We start from the raw sequence: 13,154 nt of genomic DNA, 5'->3' as shown, positions 1-13,154 counted from the left end.
CCAGGAAGGGGAAACTTTATTGACACATTCCTGGGGTCAGATACATCACATGATCACACTGACAGAACCACAGGCACATAGACACAGGCAACAGAGCATGCACAATGTCGGCACTAGTACAGTGTATATCCACCTTTCGCAGCAATGCAGGCTGCTATTCTCCCATGGAGGCGATCGTAGAGATGCTGGATGTAGTCCTGTGGAACGGCTTGCCATGCCATTTCCACCTGGCGCCTCAGTTGGACCAGCGTTCGTGCTGGACGTGCAGACCGCGTGAGACGACGCTTCATCCAGTCCCAAACATGCTCAATGGGGGACAGATCCGGAGATCTTGCTGGCCAGGGTAGTTGACTTACACCTTCTAGAGCACGTTGGGTGGCACGGGATACATGCGGACGTGCATTGTCCTGTTGGAACAGCAAGTTCCCTTGCCGGTCTAGGAATGGTAGAACGATGGGTTCGATGACGGTTTGGATGTACCATGCACTATTCAGTGTCCCCTCGACGATCACCAGTGGTGTACGGCCAGTGTAGGAGATCGCTCCCCACACCATGATGCCGGGTGTTGGCCCTGTGTGCCTCGGTCGTATGCAGTCCTGATTGTGGCGCTCACCTGCACGGTGCCAAACACGCATACGACCATCATTGGCACCAAGGCAGAAGCGACTCTCATCGCTGAAGACGACACGTCTCCATTCGTGCCTCCATTCACGCCTGTCGCGACACCACTGGAGGCGGGCTGCACGATGTTGGGGCGTGAGCGGAAGACGGCCTAACGGTGTGCGGGACAGTAGCCCAGCTTCATGGAGACGGTTGCGAATGGTCCTCGCCACGATACCCCAGGAGCAACAGTGTCCCTAATTTGCTGGGAAGTGGCGGTGCGGTCCCCTACGGCACTGCGTAGGATCCTACGGTCTTGGCGTGCATCCGTGCGTCGCTGCGGTCCGGTCCCAGGTCGACGGGCACGTGCACCTTCCGCCGACCACTGGCGACAACATCGATGTACTGTGGAGACCTCACGCCCCACGTGTTGAGCAATGCGGCCGTACGTCCACCCGGCCTCCCGCATGCCCACTATACGCCCTCGCTCAAAGTCCGTCAACTGCACATACGGTTCATGTCCACGCTGTCGCGGCATGCTACCAGTGTTAAAGACTGCGATGGAGCTCCGTATGCCACGGCAAACTGGCTGACACTGACGGCGACGGTGCACAAATGCTTCGCAGCTAGCGCCATTCGACGGCCAACACCGCGGTTCCTGGTGTGTCCGCTGTGCCGTGCGTGTGATCATTGCTTGTACAGCCCTCTCTCAGTGTCCGGAGCAAGTATGGTGGGTCTGACACACCGGTGTCAATGTGTTCTTTTTTCCATTTCCAGGAGTGTATTTGATAGCTAAGTAGATAGAGGTCAAAACGCGGTTAATGGCACCCGACTTTTGCTGTTGAATTAATATTTCAGTAAAGAACGCTAACGGCTGCCGCTTGCCATCAGCTTTTTGTTGAAGGGCTGCACCCACTGCTGCTTGGCTCGCACTGAACATAAGCCCCATATGTGCGCTCTAATTTGAGTGTCCCAGCAGCTTTTTCTGTAACAGATGTTTCTTCAGGTCATAAACGTGCTTCGGTCTGTTGAGTCTGCAGTATTTAACGATTTACTTTAGTATGTTTACCTATGAGTAGTGGTTGTTGGGCTCGAGTTAGGTTAGGCAATTAGCCTCGATAAAAATTCAATATACTTAGTGTGGTGTCACCGCCAGACACCACACTTGCTAGGTGGTAGCCTTTAAATCGGCCGCGGTCCATTAGTATACGTCGGACCCGCGTGTCGCCACTGTCAGTGATAGCAGACCGAGCGCCACCACACGGCAGGTCTAGAGAGACGTACTAGCACTCGCCCCAGTTGTACAGCCGACGTTCATAGCAATGGTTCACTGACAAATACGCTCTCATTTGCCGAGACGATAGTTAGCATAGCCTTCAGCTACATTTGCTACGACCTAGCAAGGCGCCGTATTCAATTGATAATTAATATTATGAAGCATGTATCATCAAGAGAGCTGTTCTACAATTGTGGATTAAAGTTAAGTATTCTACCAGTTACCTCCTGTTTTGCTAGTCTTATTTCTCTGACCTGTTCCAGACCTAACGCCAGTCATAGTGTAATTAAACGCGTGCATTTCGGCTTCCTCTAGAAAAACAGTGTTGCCTCTTCTGCCAACACTACACTTAGGAATCTGTGGAGGCCATTGCAGGTTGTTGGAAAAGCCACCTGTTACACTGCTTCAGCCCGCTCTGGCGATGGTGACAGGCCTACCAAATATCCCAAGAATTTAACTTTGTGCTTTCCCAGTGCACACTTTGTGATGTTAATTATTACGCCATACTCATATATGTGGCTAAAAAACTGACGCAGGTTTTCGTCATGTCCATTTAATGAAGTAGAGAATAGTAGAATGTCGTCGAAATAACAGAATACGAACAGAAATTGATGTAGCACCTCGCGCATAAACCGTTGCCAAGTTTTGGTGACGTTTCTAAGGATGTATGGCATGAAATTGAACTGAACATTAGTTTTTTTTAACATCAGATGTGACTATAGGAACATGGCAGAATACCTCGGCACGATCTGTAGCACTGAATATTTGGCACTGATAATGGTACCGTTAAAATCAGCCATGTTGAGTACGGAGTCGGGGCCTGGAATTGGGGGTTATTAAGCTACCTATAATATTTCATATAATATCCACGAATTATCTGTTTTCTGGACGTTGTGGAGTGGGGAAGCCTGAGGACTACCAGACCTCATCACAATACTTCGTGTCAGAAGTCAGTCAAACTTTGTTTGTGCCAGGAGGAGCTTCTCTGGACCCAGCAGTCGATGCGGACGAGTGGTTACAGGCTGACATCGGGTCATGTGGGTATGATGTTGAGTAGTGTACGTGAACATGCTGGTGACACTGGCGGCGTTGGTTAATGCTGGAAATTCCTGGAGTAGGTTACGAAAAAATAGTTCATTTTTATAAAGTACTGTGATATTTCCTGTAGTATACGAAACCTTACAACTCACAAAGTACTTCTTGCGTGACACACACGTGTGCATTACACATTGATGTGAGCACGAAGTCGAAATGCAATATCACAGTAAATATGACGTGGTAGAGGTACCTGACATATTTGTGGGGGAAGCCATGGGTACAACGCATTTCACTCGAGACAACTTGAAAGACACAGTAGGGAATTTGTTTTCTGTGGGTACTATCGCCTACCGGCGGGTGACCGAGTCGGGTGAAATGACAGCATCTATTATAGGACCAATGATGTTTGCCATCACAAACGTCCATGTTGGTTCAAATGGTTCCAATGGCTCTGAGCACTATACGACTTGACTTCTGAGGTCATCAGTCGCCTAGAACTTAGAACTACTTAAACCTAACTAACCTAAGGACATCACACACATCCATGCCCGAGGAAGGATTCGAACCTGCGACCGTAGCGGTCGCTCGGTTCGAGACTACAGCGCCTAGAACCGCACGGCCACTCCGACCGGCTCCATGTTGGTAGGAAGCCGGAATGCAGATGGGATTATGGAGCTGTTGGCTATCAGTAAGCACATGTTGCATTGCTGTTGTCAGTGTCTCACTGGCCCATTTTTCATAGACAATGATTTCTAAACCCAACTCAATCACAAGCTATTCACCTGATGTATGGTCCTGTATGAAAAGCCGGTGTGTCTGGTTGACTGCAGATAGCATGGGTTTGCACGTCTTTGCACATACGCTAGTCCAGGTGCTTGTGTTGTAGCTGACGGATATCAGCAACGTTAACGCTCGTCTTTTAAGTTTGAGTAGGTGAAGGACTTAGTACGGTATGTGCGGAACTGCCGACACGTATCTCTATCTGCCCCATCACGAGTCTTCACTAATATCTATAATGCCATTTCTGTGTGTCGAGTCCCATGAAGCGCTATCCTGTCGTTTCCTCCAGTTGCAACTTCATAGCTGCTGCTCGTATGTAGAATTTTGCACTTTCAGTTTTGACACTTCTGCCGCCAACTACTCCGTGGTGGGTTCAGTAAATGCATGCTGATAGTAGGAAGTATACATGATCGTTCCAGGTACAGTGATACAAGCTTACTTAACAATGCATGCTGCTGGGTTCCTGACTTCGAGGTTAAGATTTGCAATGGTCTGATTGCGCTGCTCTGTCGGTGCGGACGTTGCCCGGAAGCTCACAGAGCCACAACACGCGTAAAGATTGCTCAGACAGACGTTGAGGGCCTATTAATGCACGTAAGAATTTGAGGACTTGTGATGGAGACTTGTCAGCCCTGAAGTCAACTTTTTGTATTCACAGCTCTGGTGGCAATGTGTAATGCTGTACAAGGGCTGCCTTTAGTGTCGACCACCATTACTGTGGTAAAGTTTCTTTTGTTTCTTCTTTCACTTTTAATTCTAGATGTGGAAGCACTGTATTAAACCTATCACTTTATTTAGACAGTCTGCGCTACTGACATTTGCGTATACGTCCAGGCTGCGTCCACTAGAGATGTGGCACTGTTGGCCAGAAATCAGGAAGTTTAACATTTCAGCCTCGAGCACAACTACACAAATCTTGTGTGTTGTCATCTGCTGCTCCGTATTTCGGAGATTTAACTGTTTTTGAAGTTACTTGAGATGATCAGTCAGTGCACAAGGCAATCTATAATTTCGTATTGTAGTCTTCTTTTGAAAAGAAATTTATTTGCCAAGATCGGTATGTAAACACAATTACTGGAATACTGTTTCGACAAGAAGTACTGACAGCTCAGATCCATAAAAGGAGGCAGTTGCAGCTTCATCACACAATGCTTACACCACTCTGTCACATAAGGACTCCATGCATAAAGGACTCGAGGCATTACAGTAACGTGCCAGGTGTTTTTGTAGATGATCCTGAGTTTAGAGGCAAGTTCTGCACCTTCTTTATTACAGTTTCAGATGGTTGAGTTGCCGAGGCCGTTGTTTTGCGACAATGTACTTCTTGAAACGTTCTCATTGTTCTTCATCGTTTTTACAGGGTCATCAGTATTGGAAATTCAGTAGGGTAGGTAATTTGTTCATTAATAACTGCGTAATGAACACCAGATAACATTTATAACAGCAAGTATTGCGGAAATGACAAGGCAGGAGCAGTACACGCTTCCAGTCTGCTGTGAAACGACTGCTGCACACGTACTAGCGTTTCAGCATATCATCGGATGTAGTGGTATGTGGTAGACAGCGTGTTTCAGTTTCTCCGCCAGAAAAGAGTCTACAGGTGTCAAATCTGAGCCGGCCGAAGTGGCCGTGCGGTTAAAGGCGCTGCAGTCTGGAACCGCAAGACCGCTACGGTCGCAGGTTCGAATCCTGCCTCGGACTTGGATGTTTGTGATGTCGTTAGGTTAGTTAGGTTTAAGTAGTTCTAAGTTCTAGGGGACCCATGACCTCAGCAATTAAGTCCCATAGTGCTCAGAGCCATTTGAACCATTTTTTGATTCCGCTCTGGTAAATCCCACCATCCACACTACCGCTAGGACTCTCACGTACTAACTGACTAGCAAGTCACAACGCACTCAAGGAACACACAAGCACACTGTAAGCAAACTTAACAACGTCGTACATAGCAACTACGCTGGTTGAATATTACAAACAAGTGTCAGTGTAGAAACTTCTCAAAATACCATATCATGTAAACTAGAATCCTGCAACAGATACCACCGGCATTCTAATTTACCCTACTTTTAGTCTGTTAACGTCAATAGGCATTGTTCTACTTAAAAACAGTGTGTGTTTGCACAAAAAATACACTTTATAAGTATTATTACAATCTGTTTATTGGCTAACAGTACGAGCCCCTGACTACCAATGCATTCCGTTAAAACCGCACATCTGTAACACTTTCTGTTTCCACAATATCTGCGGTGCAAGTTTCAGATGATTCACCTTGGATATGGGGAATGACTAAAGTAATTACAAGACGAATAAATAACAGCGACAAATTTTGGGCTCCTCGAACAAGGCCAAGTACGCAACCAAGAAAAGTGAATTTAATACCAGTAAATACAGGTGAAACAGTAGGAATAACACAGGAACCTGTACCGAGGCAATGCAGGTAGCCATTACTGTGTACGTGTGGTCAGTAAGTTCCAATACGACCCTGACGACCTCAGGCAGCAGCTGGACTCTTAGAAGCGGGAGCCTGTGGACCAGTTTTTACGTATCCTGACTGGTTGTTTTGCATACCCATGGTGGTTAAAATACTAGAGTGACGTTACAGCAATTTCTTAAAATTGTTCGACACAACTAGTAATGTTGTCACTCATCTGCATAATAGCTGTGCATTGAAAGGGAGCGTTCGTTTATAGAGTTAGCTTGGCATCCACTTCACAAATTGCGGCTGGTATTTTCCATTTAACATCTTCCTACGGCACTAAATGTCAAACTCTTCGTATCCCTTCTTTTCCAGCTCCTCGCCGTTCATGATTCACTACCATACACTGCCTTGCTCCAAAGGTACATTCCCAGAATCCTCCTCCTTAAATTACATCCAAAGTTTCAGACTAGAAGACTTCTCTTGGCCAGGAATAACCTCCTTGCTGGAGCTGAACTGCTTTTTAATCCCTCTCTGCTTCGTCCGTCACACATAATTTGGTTTCTACGGGAGCAGAATTCCTTAATTTCGTGTGCTTCGTATTCCCAACCTTTATGTTAAGTTTATCGGGAAACTCATTTTTGCCACTCTTCATGAACTTCGGCTTTCTACGGTTTACTCTCGATTTGTACTCTGTACTTATTTTCATTCTGTACACATTTTGATTCCATTCAACAAGTCTTATAATTATTCTTCACTTTCACTGAGAACAACAATCTCATCAGAAAGTCTTATCACTGAAAACCATTCAATCGTAATTTCAATCCCACTCTTGCAAGTTCTTTTATTTCCGCCACTGCTTTTTCCATGTGCGGACTGCACATTTGAGGAGTAAGGCTACATCCTAGTCTCACACCTTTTTCAACCTGGCCACTTCGTTCTTGGTCGTTTTTGCAGTATCGCTGGTGACCTAATGAATGACGAGGATGCTGCCCACTATGGCGAATCATATGGAGGGCTGATCAAAACGAAACGGCGGGTGATCGGGGTGAACACTAAATCGGTTGAAGGTGATCTCCACAGATTGCCGCGCCGGTTTCCACGGAAAAGTATTAGCGGTAACGTAGGCGAATATCCCGTTTTCGCACGCGGCGTGGTTGATATCCCGGGGCAGACTCTGCGTCTGCGTTGGCGGCTGCGTCCACACCGGATCGAAAATTAGCTCGTGCGCCACGGAAAAGTCATTGCACAAGTCGGGTGATCAAGGGTACGATCTGTCGGATACTAGTAGTTTGATATGGACCGTTTGCGAAACAGGTGTGGCGTCGTAGTCACACAGAGAGTCAGTTGTAGGGCGCCACTGTTCGGCATTACCGGCAATTGTCGACTTACTTCTTGGCAAGTGTCACTGCAACTTTTAGAGGATACACTTTGTTGGAGAGTCGGTTGCGAAGCATTGTACGCTCCGGCACTGCACTCATTTGAGTAATTCGCGGATTGCGACGCACAATGCCTACAGAAAGGCTGAATCCGGTTCGGTGTGTATTAGCCGTAATTCGCTGTCGTCACGATTCACCAATATAGGTCCGTTCAGTGGGCTATTGCGCGGATGCAATACTATACGACACAGTGCGGAATAATATTATTTTATTGCTCAAACGTCACAGAACAAGAACGTATGTCTGCTCGATCCAAAACCATAGAGCTTTTTAACTTCTCGTGTGCAGTCAACACCAAAGATAGTCCACTGTGTAGAAAGATTAGTTGTCAGCGACTTTCCACGACGTGGTGTCTCCACAGACTACCAGGACGTCACATACCAATAAACAGGTTGATTTGACCAAGGCATCTTCTGTTCCTATCAAACAACTCTGTCGTGTTTCGATAGCGGGGACAGTAGAAACCTTTCATGTATTCAAGCCCCGCCTCATATAGACAGACACCGCGGGAACGCGTCATCAGTGGCTGCCAGAGCACTCTGGAGTTTTTCAGAGAATGCGTGAATCCCTAAGACGTCGGGCAGAAGCATGTCTTACTATAAATCGACACCGTACTGACCATCTCCTTTAGCGGTGGCTCACAAGTGCAGGTTGTACGTAACAGCAAGCAGACTACGTCAGTTTTGGTGTTTCACATTAACAGAATAATGCGTTCTCATTTGTTCTCTCATTTGTGTACTGGATTCTGTAAGTCGTAAGTAACAAAGCAGTAGATGTGGCAGACAGTACGGAAGACGAGCCAGTGACGATATCTCTTAAGGTATGCATTCTAGTGTCCATGATTAACGGAGATATTGTTTGGTTCCATACTACCACCTCACGATATATTAAATACTTAGTTTATTTATTTATTTATTTTTATATTTATTACACCTTTCAGCTTTCCCTTCATTGCACAATACTGGCGCGTCTTCTGAGCTCTCGGTCCGTAGAAGCGCTCACACCGGTATGTAGAAGATACACCCTTGTAAACAAAAAGTGGATATTTTGATGGTATAAACCTTGTACTGCTAACGTAAAACTTTAAATTCACCTCAAGTATCTATCTTTATGAATACAGAAGATGTAGTCTTGTGAAATCGGACAAAGCTTTTTGGAACACTCTTTATTTCGTTTGGCTCACCATCCGCTTTGTAAGAGGATAAAGTGGAGGAGGATGATTCTTGAATGCGATATACTCTCCGCCACACACTGTGCAGTTTATTGACTAGTGAAACGTCCCCTTAGAAAAATTATACATGACTGTGCTTAAACTTACACACAATATTTTTTAGCGCAACGCAATCTGACTTTCAATAATCCCTACAAAAGAATGGCCCTGACTAACATTAACCTATACCTTTCACAAATCACTTACCTCACCAAAAATCTTTGTTACTCGAACTACTGCAATACAGCGGGCGCCACTACTGCCAGCTAAATAAAAGATTCAAACTACTGAAGGTACTAACTACTGATAGGCATAGTTAGCAAATGAAAGATTTTGATAGAGAACAAACAATGTATTTACCTCAATAGTGTTCAAAAGTCATAATATATATAGCAGTTCATGACATCCAGTCCTACAAATTTCAAAACTCCGCCATCTCTCTCCCCACATCCACCACTGCTGGCGGCTCACCTCCAACTGCGCAACGCTACGCGCTATTAACAGCCAACTGCCCAACACTACAATGGGCAACAACAATGCAAACCAGCCACAGACTGTACACAGCACCGCCAGTCATATTCATACACAGCGCTACGTGGTGTTACCAATATAAAAACCTAAGCAGCCTACTTACATAGCCCCCATGCTCCCCACAAAAAATTTTACAAATTGTTTTGGGCGCAGGCCAATACATATTTGTTGAAAGTTTTTTTACAATTACAATAACAAAGAAATCAAATGCACACATTTCTTGATACAATGTAGGTCAAAAGCTAAAATTTTCTCACAGTCCATAAAGACAATCCTGATCATTCATCACAGTAAAATAGCACTGTTTTTCTCAAAGTCTGAGCAGTAAAAGAAAATGCACACGGAAGTAGTGGATTTCCATGCAGTCTTGAAGAAGTAGTGTTGTCCTTCCAACAGAAAGACAGTGCTGACTCTCGACATGCAGACAGGTAATGGGCCACAACAGAGCAAACCAACAGCAGAGTCATTCGAAGTTTTGAAGAATATTGGTAGGTAGGTCATCACAGAACAGACCCACTGTAGTCCTTGTAGAGATTATGGTATTGGTGGGCCACCAAAGATGCAGACCCACTGCAGTCCTTGTAGAAATAATGGTATTGATGGATCATCAAAGGTGTATACCCACTGTAGTCCTTGTAGAGATGGCCAGCAGCCATCTGTTGCGATTTTGCAGGTGCACAATCACCATTGAATAGTCTTGCAGATAATATAGCAAGTCCATAACCACCACTTGTGCACTCACAAAGTTTTGTCCTTAGAACCAGCAATGCTGTTATCCAGTCCCTTGCTGAATTATTAACACACGTGCAAACACTAACAGTCCCTACTTCTCACATATTGTCCATATACTATGACCAACAGAAATGTGTGCAGTGAAATGAATGCTTACAAGATACTTAATTTGCTGCACTGGTGTCAATTACAATATTATAAGATGAGAATACAATGACAAAGGCACAAAATATATCATTAAAGAACATATCAATACAGATAACATTTGTAGTAATATGGGTTTTACAAAAGAATCGATATAGACATATACATCAGTGTTACAGGAATTATGACATAAGTAAATAAATAAAACGATGAGAATAATTCTTGAAACATTAATTTCACACATGATCATTAAAAAAAACAGAATAAATAATGTCTAAACATCTTTACGAAGAAAATAACATAGTATTTGAAAAATTCTACAACGTAAATCTTATTAGCTAAACACATAAAGACAGGGAAAACACAAATGTACAAGAGTACACAAACACATAGCAGAATAACACAGAGGGAAAGGACAGGGTTTGTTTTCAGTGTAACATTTGGTACTGCAGTATTTTGCAAACAAAACCTTTTTGTCTTGGAGATCTCCCTTCATTTATCATTATTCCCAAAAAGTCCTATCTATACCTACTTTCTGTAATTTTTTCTTATAACTTCTCAATGCATTTCTTCCAATTCATCGCAACTCATTCTCTTATATAAGAGCCTACCCCATCTTAAGCTAACTTAAATCTACTGAGCTCAGATGCTAAACTAAGGGACGAGGCAATGCAGCAGCACAAAACAATTAACACAAACAGCAATGACAAAGAAATGCAATTTGGCAAAGCGAGCAGCAATATTACAACTAATACAAGGCAATGAGCAGCAAACAAGAAAAATACAGCAGTAGTAAAACTGGCTTAACAGAGTAATGTAAAGTGAGATTTAGTAGCACTATGTCTGGCAAACAGCAGCAGCAAATGCAATAACTTATATCTAAACATGACATAGCTCAAGCAGAAAAAATATTACAGTAAAAGTGGCCATGTTTAATACCTATGTCACATCTTAACACTGGGGTAATGCATCACCTTAACTTACACTACTAAATAAGTTACCCAGTCATGGACAAAAATTATGTACGCAATTCCTGTGAAGGGAAATGTCTTTTTGTGCTCCCTCCTTCTTTTTGGAATAGATTATAAAGTTATTATTGACTGGATCTGTAGGGATAAAATAACTATATTAGTACATCTATTAAATTTTATTTTAACCAATGCTGCAGTGCAGCTAGAAACTAGATATTAAACAAAATGAGTAAATAAATACATAAAGCAAGCCATATGGCATTTCTCTCAACCAGCAAGACAACAGCCGTGAAATGTTTCTCATCGTTTCATAGGCATTTTAGTAAATATCATAAATTAAGAGCTCCACAGTATAATCATATGTTTTCGAGTTTGAGTGTGTCGTATTTGCGATGCTTTCTACAAAGGAATGGTAATAGCGAGGATAATGGCCTCTTTTCTTTTTCTCCACCTGTGTCTCTGAAAGGCACACACTAATGCTTTTTTCCAGGCGACTGTCGTGTAGCTGGTTGCCCACGATGCATTACGTGCAGGTAGTCACTTAACTTTCTTACCGAAATATTTACGACACAAGTTTGCACTACAGTGACAGTCTCATACAAAAATTTCACAGGTCGAGAATTTGCGTTTCAAATCTATAGAAACAAAATCCTGTAAATATAACAGTGTCCAAAAAATTTTCGCCAGTATAGTGATACATTCACGCATATACACACATTTCATAACTCTTAAAGTACGATTCTCGGTTTCCAACACCCTTTTCCCCAAACCAGAGTCCCTAACCACTACTCAATATTCCTAGCTTTATTACACATATACATATTCATAGACACTTCTTCAATATTTCATCATAATAAATACGTAGCATAATCAAATTCCTCATATAGCATCAGCTTATTGATCATAAACATACCGCAACAGCGTAATACACATCATCATCATAATATCATAAAACCTCAGCCAAATCTCAAAATCGTCGTAGCTTCCTTCAATAATTTCAAAACCTAAAAAAATTCTCTGCTCATGTCAAAAGTGTCATCTACCTCAAACGAACTTTAAAAATCATGATCCCATACCAAATAAATCATTCAAAGCTCTCGTAGTATCACAATGGTTCCGAAAAAATATGAACAGTTCACAAAGTACAGACCAAATACAGTTTCAAAAGTGTGAAGTTATCCAACTGTGTAATTACGTAAACATCTGTCACTGATGTAGTAAAATAAATGTTTGTCTCTCCCAGTTAGATGATCAGATAGCTGTGTAATTTATGTGTTAGAGAAATATGGTACCGATGTGTAAAGTTGCATAAGCAAATACCATATTAGCTAGGGCTCCTTGTGCTTGCCAAACACATGGTACACAAAGTAAGCGTGTACCCCCCTGACTAGTACAGACATGAATGTTGTTTAAGAAATCAGCTGCTTTGATGCCAACGTATCTAGCCCATATTTCGCATATGCAAGTTTAGGTATGTTTCCGACAAAAAAGAGAAGAATAGCGTTGTCGTAGTCACTGCTTAACAAATTTTAGTTTTCGCAGACTCCTTGTTAACGGACAGAAGAGCAAACAAACAAATCTCCAGTTTCAAGAACTCTGTTAACTGATCTGGAGTCGTATCCGTGGGACGGCCGTTCAAGTACCAGTCCCACCATTGTCGGGTTTTATCTACCTTCTACACAGAGACATCTCAAAATGCCGCCACGGTGAGGCTTTGGGGGCTTACTACAATAAACAGCGTTAAGCTATAACAAAAAACCAAAGTTACCATGAATATTAACAGGTATAAACTCAGACGATCTCAGTGCTGATAATTATAAATTTTGTCTTGTAGTTTTTCTCGATGGACACCATAAAAAGTGAAATATATGTTCATTACAAACCAAATATTTACTGGACTGCGTGCTATGGATATAATGAGCCGCCTCTCAACAACATGAGGTCTACTGCTCATAATATTATTGTTTCACAAGGTTGAAGCGGCAATTCTAAACTTCTACTTCCCGGTCATGTAAACACA

The sequence above is a fragment of the Schistocerca piceifrons genome, chromosome 2, assembly GCF_021461385.2.
Source record: "Schistocerca piceifrons isolate TAMUIC-IGC-003096 chromosome 2, iqSchPice1.1, whole genome shotgun sequence".
Taxonomy (NCBI): Eukaryota; Metazoa; Arthropoda; class Insecta; order Orthoptera; family Acrididae; genus Schistocerca; species Schistocerca piceifrons.
The sequence above is the reverse complement of the archived record's forward strand: the minus strand, read 5'-3'. Positions refer to the sequence as shown.